Below are 10,886 nucleotides of genomic sequence, written 5' to 3' on the forward strand. Positions count from 1 at the left end.
AAAAATAATACATTAGCCCTTGGACTTTTCTGCAGCTTTTAATATGTGTAAGCACTATAAAATAAACCATGCAAATAACAACTGGGGTGTAGCCTATTCTGACCAAGAAAAAGAATCCTCAAAGATACACAAAAACTACGGAAGAGCATAAGTGCCAGGTGTGTGTATTTATGAACTCGAAATTTCGAGTTACTAACTCGAAATTTCGGCTTACTACGGTAACTCTAATTTTCGAGTTAATTAACTCGAAATTTCGACTTACTAACCCGAAATTTCGACTTATTAACTCGAAATTTCGACTTACTTATTTGAAATTTCGACTAATTGACCCGAAATTTCGACTTAAATATCACGACTTACATTGGTTGCCGGGGCAAGCAAGGATTGAATTCAAGATACTTTCTTTCATATGTAGCTTTTGCACATTGACAGAGCACCTATGTATTTAACAGAACAATTAATAGGATCAAATTGTCCACACAGACAGAAAATATCCTTCCCATTTTCTGTGATTACTTTTTTGTTTGGGGAGGGTGGGGGGAGATAAAATCATACTTTCCACATTTCCATGTTAACCGAATGTTTCTTGTGTTTAAAGCACACATACAACCATCATGTGGAGATACGTACAAGTCCAAAACCCACCCTATTGTAAACTGTGCAATATTCACGTGTTAATTAAGTTTTAAGCCAGTTAGTCTATCACGTTTCTTTATACTAATAATATTTTTGTAACATTTTTTAAAAGATGTTTGTCAATATTCGGTATTCATTTATTTACTCAAACTTTGATTCATATTGTGTTGATAAAAATTTATAAAAGTGGAACTTGTTGTTATGTAATATTAGGAATAATATTGAAGCATCCGATTTTAAAAGAAACATAGTCAGCCAAACAAGTTTGACATAGGCATCAGAACGCCCTATTTTGGCCACTCCGCGGTACTTTCCTCAGATGTACGTGAAGTATAGGATTGTTTTATTCACAGGGATGAGAAGAATATGATTAGTGAAAAGATATGTTCGAACAGTTGGGTTACAATACAACGACTGAAGAACGCCTGAAAGTACAAATTAAAGGAAGCATTGTGTTTTTGAGGCCGGACGTGTACATGCCATTGTCAAAGGTTAACTTTAATAGTTTGCCCAGGCACCCGGTTCTCCATCTCTCATCGTTCAATCGCACTCCCTCCTATATTTCATATTATCTTAACTCTTGGTAACTCATAACTTTGGGCATTCTAGTAATGTAACTTAGTCGAAATTCCGAGTTAATAAGTCGAAATTTCGAGTTACTAAGTCGAAATTTCGAGTTACTAAGCCGAAAATTCGAGTTACTAAGCCGAAAATTCGAGTTACTAAGTCGAAATTTCGAGATTAGTAAATCGAAATTTCGAGTTAGTATGTCGAAATTTCGAGATAATGTAACTCAAAATGTCGAGATAAGTTACTTGAAATTTCGAGTTTGTAACTCGAAATTTCGGGTTAATAAAAAAACACACACCTGGCACCAATGCTCTTCCGTAAAAAACAACCTTTAAAGTGTACTCAGAAATGAAACTTCATGTACACATTTACAAAAAATATACTTAAAATTAAATCAGTCTTACCAAGGATGACTTCAAAATTTAAAATAACTACTTTCTAAACTACAACGGGTTGTGCCTTATTCCGTGTCGGGGTGACACCTAAATAGACCGGTGCTCCTCGCCGGTAGTCCTACATGTGTTGCTGGGTCGTGTGGAAGTAGCATTCATTAAACGCCGCCCTTCCTTGTTGATCTTGTTTTTCATATTTTGTAAACATGATTGAATGCAATCTCTAGTTTGAATGGTTATATTTAAAGCTTATTCACTTCTTGGGGAATGATTAAGGGAAAATCCTGATCAGAGACATAGAAAACGTCTCTGTCCTGATGTACTACCCGACATTAGACTGAAGGTGTTAAAGTGGACAATTAAAAAAAGTGTCACAGGTTTCTGAAAAAAAGTAAACGACTAGCATCTTATATTTCGGGCCTCATTTGCCTTTGATAGTGTTGATGTTTAAAGTTAAAGATAATAATTAAGCGTCACATGTGTCTGATTTACCATAATTATTAGTCTACAGTAGAGTATCTGATTAGGTGAATGGTCACTTAATTCAGTGTACTCAATAATATTGAATTGGTTCACTCATATTTATTTAAGCTCCATTGCAAAAGTTCTTGCAACTTATATTAATCACTTTCCTGACACTATATATAATTAACCAGTACTGGTGTCATATATGAAGAAACATGGTCGTGACCCGAGTAAGGCTCGAACCCATGATCTCTGGATTGAGAAGTAGACACCTTAACCACTAGGCCACTGCTCTCATTGAATAAACTAATTTTAGAAAAAAATAGGATGTTTTGTCAATAGTCTATTGACAGGGGCGTAACGAGGCGTTTCCTGTACACCCGTGCGTACAAACAAATTCTATGTATTCTTAATAAACATCTGCGCTAAAATTTCTATACATTAACAGGCCTCGACACTAACTTTTTTAGCAGGTGGTATGCCGGACCACTAGATTTGAAAGTTAGGTGGTCCTTCCAGAAGTCAGGTGGTCAGTTATCATTATTATATCATTTTACTGCAAATGTACAAACAAATGTTTAAACTTTATGACAAAGATGTATTATTAACCTTTAAAGAGAGCAGATATTTTTAGATATATAATTTTCATCTAATCAGAAAAGGGAGAGCAAGTCAGTAGGTATTTTATCGTAGAGTTATTTGTTTATTTGTTTTTATCTGAGTCAAAAATACACAGCAGAGCTCTTATTTATGTTAACTTTTATATTAATGTGATTTCTCCCTCAACTCAAGTTAGGTAATATAGAGAAGCCATTTGTGTCTGTTATTTTCTTACTGTTATTCAAATATCCATTGCTGATACGTGGTATGTCTTATAATCATGATTATAAATAACATAGCATCTTTTATAGATTAACATTTTTAATGGAACTAATAAATTATCTTATTCTTGTCTTTGAAAACAAGGAAATATCTAAATTATTAAAATAATGACAACGTTATTATTTACTATAACTTATCTTATTTTTCTCAGATATTTATATTTTCTCACATATTTATAATACATAATTTTACCTCCCTGTTGCTTGCTTTTTGATATTCATTTTTGACATTAGGTATTTTTAACCTTTTAAAATAATTTTAACTCTAGAAGAAACAGATCTCTTATCGTTAAACAGTTAAAATAAAGATAAATAGCATAGAATTACTAGATGTATTTTTTCCAGTTCCTTTCGGTTTGCTGCCGTTATTCAAATATCTGAAATTTAAGTTTTATCCAATATCATATAATTACCATCATCGGATACTCCGGGTTGATTAATATGTAACATAACATAAAATGTTAATGGTTCCGCCGTGGTAATCAGACAATGGCATAATTACTAGCACCATTTGAATGAATTTTGTACCTAAATTTATATCACAAATTCTTAACTCTTTAACTTGCATAAACAAAATTTTAGGCGACTTTAAAATGAAAGTTTTTGATGACTTAAGAACTTCTGTAACTAATCAGAGATTAATGAACCTATACATGTACATCGGACATAGATTAATGATTTTTAAACAAAAGTATATAACATGTTTTTTGACCAAAATCGCCATTCTCCCAAATAAGCCTTGTATCAACCAGAAAAATTCAAGTGGTCCGACGGACCAGTGGGTTTTAAAAAATTTGGTTGGGCCTTTCCAAAAAATGGTCTCGGCCCAAAGGACCAACCCCTAATTGAGGGCCTGATTTAAAAATAGAGGGGACCGGGATAAACTGGGGATTCTTATTGGCCTACTGACTCTTTAGGGTTTATCCCAAAAAAATATTAAATTTGAATTTTGAAAAAAATTTCCCAAAACTTTATTTTAAAAAATTTGCTTTTAAAAAAACGGGTCCGTTTTAGATCAACCCGGGCCCCCTACGAAGTCATTTTATTTTTGCTTTCTTTTCACACAGCCCAAACATCGACGAGCTGTCTTAATTTTTTAAAATGAGTGGGTTTTTTATTTTTTTAACCCGGGGAAAAAAATACTGTGTAGGTAATTTTCCCCCGTTTTGGGAAAACAACATGGGTTGCCCTAAAAGCCCGGCCCGGAAAATGGGAAAATAGAATCGAAACGAAAAATTTTTTTCAGCATTAAACATGTTTAAAAGTTTTAGCCTTTTCAAAATTTTTTTTTACAGTGTAACAAAAAAAATAGAAAAAAAAAAGCAAAAAAAAAATGCATTTTTTTTCATAATAAAATTTTTACATTTTCAGAAGGATTGTTTAATGAAAAATTTTTAAAAAAAAAGTTTTCATGATTTTGTAAAGTGAATAAAAAGTTAAAAGTTCATTAAATATATTTTTAACCCCATTTAAAATTAACAATAAATTTTGTATTCTAATTTTAAAAAAATTTTCCCCCAATTTTTTTTTTTTTCAAATTTTAAAAATTACTAAATTTAATAAACTTTTGTAGGTTTTTTTTGGGCAATTGGAAACCCCATTTTATTCCAAAAATCCGGCCCCTGGCCCGTAATGCGTTTTAAAATATTTATTCTCAAATCTCTTAAAATGTGGACAGACATCAAAAAATCGGTACAATTCTTGCCCATTATAAAATTGACTCTATTATTTCATGTTAAAAATTGTTTAAAATTACTTCAAACATTTTTTTTACAATAAAAAATCAACAATTTGTTTAACTTCCACGGATAACGGTTATTTTTGATGCTTCGAGATCTTCTAATTGCCTATGCAAGAACCGGTTTGAATTGCATGCTTGGAAATCCGAATTATCAAGAAGGCGAAACATATACGGTCGTCATCAGATCTACATAAAAGTAATAATTTAGACCTGAACTGTAGCATTCAATCATCGAATGAGCTAGTGAAAATATACTGAAAACATTATAAGTTACCTTTATAGATAGTGTTAAGAACTATCGTTATGACTGTTTTACGATAAATTTAGATTTTTTGAAAGCATCTGTAGTTATGCACTGATCTACTATCGCGTATAAAGTATACAAGTATATTAAATATGCTACCCTCCAAAAGCTTAGGGCGCCGGGGTATTTTCCCGAGATGACGCGTTTTTTTACGCGCCGTCGTGCTTTTTTTGGGCGGGTCCCCCAAAAAAATCGCCCCAAAACCCTTTTCCCTTATCCCCGATCGAATTTTGTTCATCTTTTACTTTTTAAAATATCTTTTTCCCCCTTTTTGCCCCCTGTTTTTAATTGGGTCCCCTCTGGGGGGGCTTTTGTGGGGGCTCTTTAGAATGAACTCGTTTGCTTTTTTACTTTGTTCTAATTTTTTGACAGGAAACAAAAAACGATTTTTTTTTTTTAAAAAGTAAAAAATAATTTTCTTTGCAGAAAATTTTATTGGGCGTGCTGAAAATCAAAAAAAGGATCAAGTTTTTTTCATGTCAGCTTCTATGCACTTATTTGACATAATCCCCAGATTCTTGTATTAATTGTTGCATTGCGATGAGTCATAAAAAAATCCCATTCGCTGTTTGTAATTTCCTTAGTAAGCTAGACTCTGTGCCAAAGCTTGAGGAATCGTTTCACCCTTATAACAGAGCTTCTCCAAATAAAATTGAAACCGTTTACAGAGATTTTATTATTACATATTTCCAAATGTGTGTTTTAGTCTTCCTATCACAAGCATGTCACTGTGTATTTAAAATGGACTTAGAAAAAGAACGAGTGCACCTTATGCCTAATTAAGATATTATGTGTATAGCAATTAGGGAAACTAATAAGCTAGGAAACAGGAATTTACAATGAAGCGGAAGACTTTTTAAATGATATTTTAAATATATATAAATACTAAAACTCAATTGTTTTGTTTTTTTAAAGAATTGCACTGTCCGGTTTTTTGAAATACTTATTATGATAATTTTTACATTTTTTATCTTTATACATGTATATAAAAACTCTTTAAGATAAGAAAAATTATAAAAGATATCTCAATGATTTAAAGCGTGTAAAGGAACTTTGTACCAAATCATTAATTTAAATAATTAAGTTGGTTATTCAGAAGCTTTTATCGTTTAACAATATTGGTCAAGATATTTATTTTCAATGGAAAGGATATATCCAGGTGGCTGTAGGACCAGGTCACATTAAACAAATTCTGTTCTATGCAATAATACAATATTTGGAGATTTTAGTTATTGATATTACATTAGAAAAATCTGCCATTTTTTTTTTTGTATGATCAAATGTGTAGAACAAAGATTATTGACTTGTGACGACAGATAAAACTCTGACAAACGTGATCACTCATTTAACCAAGTGAGATTAAACCGTACACTACAGAAATAGTTTAATCCTTACAATAACACACTTTTAAACGTGAAATAAATGCCTTTATTTAACCTTTTCCAACATCCCTTTAATGAAAAAAAGGGAACATTTAAATACAAATTAGCCCTGTTTAAAAAATTTTGTTTTTATCCTTTTTTTTGAAAGATTGAATATGCAAAAAATTAAAATTTTTTTACAAGCTTTTTACCCTTTTTTAAAAACCCCCATTTTTTAAAAAGGACAAAGTATTTAAATCAGACATAAAATAAAAAAAAAATAATTACAAAGCCATGAGGGGGAATTTTAAAATAGTCGGGTTTTCGATAAGAATTTTCTTATACCAATTTTAGTAAAATAATGATTATCAAAAAGACCGTATAACACCTTTTTCCCCAAAAAATATATGAAAACAATTTCAATTTACGACAGAGTATATGGAACATATAAAGGTTCCCGTGTTCCAAACCCTTTTTGTTTGCAAATTCAAATTAAAAATTTTAAAAATCATGTAATTTAAGGGATAAGGGAATGTGATTAAGGGGAAAACTTTCCACCCCCTCAAAATGGTTTCATTTTTAAAAAACTTTTAAAATAAATGTGGCGCAAACCAAATAATACCTTTCCCGACTGAACCCGTCATTGTACATCATTTTAACTTGAAACCTAGCCCGATGTTTAAAAAAAAAGGGTATTTTATTTTGCTTCTATCTAAAAAATGTTTATTCTTCATGAAAAATTTAATATTCTGATTCTTAGGGTTTTTTTTTATTTTTTTGGTATCTTTAAAAATTCATGTTTTAATTTTACAACATCCGGATTACACTATAATAAACAAAACAACAATACCTCTTGAGAAAAAAATCATCATTGGGACCCGTACCCCCAAAAGTTTTTTTTCCTATGGAAGGGGCGTTATTATTAGCAGTTAATTATTTGTGTTTAATTTTTTTATTTTGATTCGTAAAAATCAAGTAAACAAATGTGTTATTATATTTGTATTTAATAACTTTTTATAAAAAGCATGTGCATTGTGATATTATTTTCACGAAATTTCAGGTTAAGTTTAACAGCTTGTCCCTTAGTTTTAATGACAATACTAAACCCGGATTTCGAATATCGTTGTGGTCTAGATTGAGGCCGTATCAGTTCATTCATTCATTTTATACATTTTCAAAATTTTCCTACAAGAAGAAAGTTCACCTGCAATTGAGTATAAGGATAGGTAATGGAACTGTTGTAAACGATTATCCTATTGATTTTATCCTTATTACATTTATCTGTTGCGCAGAATGGTTGTTTTTACAAAGTGTACCAGTATCCGGATGTTGAAAGCTATCCGATTTTCTGCAATTACTGCTGACACATGGCCATCTATTTTTTTATGAATACATTACCATTAATTTGCATGGCTTGATAAAACTGAACCTGCAAGCATTTCATAATTTTGCTGTTTAGGGTGTTCTTTTGGGTTTCAGGTTTTCTTTATTTTAAGGGGAAGTAACTCATGTTTACTAAATTATTTGTTCTTTTCTGTCTATCTTAGGTATTACTTATAATACTATTTTTGTTGTATATAATTCACCAGTTGTAAGGTCATCAAAAGCATGTTAATGTTAGGATTTCATATTTATTTAATATAAACTGGAATTATTAATGTTATGTGCATACATGTATATCTTAGACAGTAAGTATATTGATATGTTGAGACTTATATTTTCTGCATTTAAAGAGATACAGTTATGTCATTATTATTAAAGGGATGAGACTTTCATTTAAAGTTATAAATGATAAAACATGTATTGATTGAAAATGTCCTTAAACTTGGATCAAGCAATGTAATTAATAAAGTCTCAAAAAAATCATATTCTGAATAGTTATTCTATTTTTTTCTAACATGTGCATAGTTTGAAAAAAACAGCTTCGGTCTTATCTATTTGTAATGAAGAGACACCGGTCTCAACCTCCAGGTCTCCTGAGTCAACCCGACAACAGACTGTACATAGAGTAGATTGTTTACTTGCCCTTGAATAAATTTGTGCACTAAATTTATAGTGGGTGATTTGTGCCACATGAAAACCAACATAGTATAAAAAGTAACTGGGCGCCAGATGAAAACATGAAAATACAATCTACCACAAAGTGGTTTGTTTGTTGCATTTTCATGTTTTTGCCCGGTGCCCTTGATGCAAAATACAAATCAGCCTTCGTAAAATTTCTTATGTTGGTCACAGGTTTGAGTTCTGGTCAAGCTCAAAGTTTTTCTCATCCTGTGACTGCATATAAGCATGAGTTCAATTTCCTATGCTCTGTAACATAAGAAATTCACGAACACAAATCGATATAGTGGGGAAATATGTTGTGGTTTAGAACTGTTTCATTATTAAAGAGAAAATGTGTAGCAGGCCGGATAGCTCAGTTGGTCTTCTGAAAGTCATGGGTTCGAGTCATGGTCAGGCAGTTTCAGTCAGGGTTTAGAAGTGGTTTTTCAACTGACACATGTTTGATTCATTTAACAGATTGCATTATTTGAAATGGACAAAGGCAGTATTGCATGATACTTTTAGATCTACAAAGGGCATTTGATACAGTTGAACACACTATACTGCACATCTGGGATGAAGAAGTTGTTTTTCTTCTTCTTCATGAAACTTCAAGCATCTGCCATATATAATGACATTCTTACATGGTTTAAGTCTTATCTCTGATAGTAGCTGGTTGATGTGGCTGGTACTCATTCTACTACTGCTCTGGGAGTACCTATGCTGTCCCCCTGATGTTCATTTTAGGTCCTCTTTTATGTCTAATATATGTCAATTACATGTCTTCAACCCTAAGCAATAAGCTTTTATTATAATGCACAGGCACGAGTATCAGACCTTGGAAGAAAAAATATGGCCAGATTGATAAAAAAACCTGTGTTCATCTTAAAAGTGTCAACAACCAAAATAAAATGTAAATAATGACCCCCTTTAAAAATATACTTCAAGTTGATAGTATATTTTTAAAGGGGATCATTATTTACATTTTTTGTTTTGGTTTTTATAAACACAGTTTTTTTTATCAATCTGGTCATCTGGTCATATTTTTTCTTCCCAGGTCCGATACTCGTGCCAGTGATTATATGCTGATGACTCAGGAATCCTTGTGTCTCATAAATAAATCTGAAGAAATTCTTTCTTATAGCATAAGTCTTATAAGATTGCTTAATTGACTATAAATTGTCTTTGCATCTTGGCAAGACAGAGTCTATTCTTCTTTGGTTTAAGTTTCAACTTAAACTGGCCCTAGCCTCCAGGTCACATGTAATGGTACTGCTATAAAGTACACATCTTTTGTTAAGTATTTAGGTGCAAATCTGGATCAAATTCTTTTGGCGTCGCCCTTTGATGCTTTGCATCAATGATTTTCTTGTATTGCTTCTCGACCATTACAGTCTATTCTCCTATTACCGATGTAGCAAACGCCATCAGGACAAAGATGAGAGATAGCATTGGCATTTGTAATGAAATTTGTGTAGCTTATACGAACGAATGCTAATGCTTACATATACGTACTACAGTGACAATCACTTATGATAACCTTTGTTATCTATGTTGTTAAACGGATTATTGTACGAGTGTATATTCTTTAGTTTTTTAGATGTTTCTTGTTGCAGGGTATAAAATATTTTGCACGCATGGAATAAGAAGTACAAAAAACTTTTTGAAAAGTAATATTTGGAAACAGTCTTAAATCATTAGCTTTCAGAAATTAATAGTATATGTATTTTCCAATATTGCATAATTTGCTTGAAATAAACAATTTGCAAAGGTTACAGCCTTTTCTGTTTGTGACTGATAAACTGACAATCCGACTTGCTCACATGTGTCCCTAGTTAAGGTCTTTTAATTTAAATTTTTACTAATACTCACTAAAAGTCTCTTTTACTTCTGTACTCAAATGAATGTTATTTGATCATCTAAGGGGCGTTTCTTAAGCATTATGCAGTGTATATATAACTCGATTAATCTATTTGTTTGTTTGTTAAAAAAAAACGAATACGAATAGTTTATTTGCATAACGGAAAAATATAATGCTTATAACAAGTATAAAGTGTATTATATACAATGTTTGGAGATCAAAACATGGATTTTACAGCAAACATAAGATGATACAATAATAATAATAACAATAATAATAATAATAATAATAATATACATTTACTGATTCCATAGGACTTTGAATAATTCTAAACAAATGTGCCAGATTAAGCTCCATTGAAACTACCTTTTCACTTTATAAGCAAACATCTTGCCGAATAACAAACAATTTTCATGCATTTCAGGAAATACTTTTGAAAAGCTTTGAAACACATATTTTGCAAAATCATTGAAACACGTACAGGGTTTGTAATGTACTAAAGCATATTGTGTGTGCTTGTGTGCGTGCGTTTGTGTTGGTGGATGGAAAGTCCTCGCCACCGGAATGTACCGTATAGACGAGGCATACACTTTTTCGGGATCTTGATTTATATCCCTGTGTTAATATGTTTA

The sequence above is a fragment of the Ruditapes philippinarum genome, unplaced genomic scaffold (assembly GCF_026571515.1).
Source record: "Ruditapes philippinarum isolate M1 unplaced genomic scaffold, ASM2657151v2 ctg9789_1_1_1_1, whole genome shotgun sequence".
Lineage (NCBI taxonomy): Eukaryota > Metazoa > Mollusca > Bivalvia > Venerida > Veneridae > Ruditapes > Ruditapes philippinarum.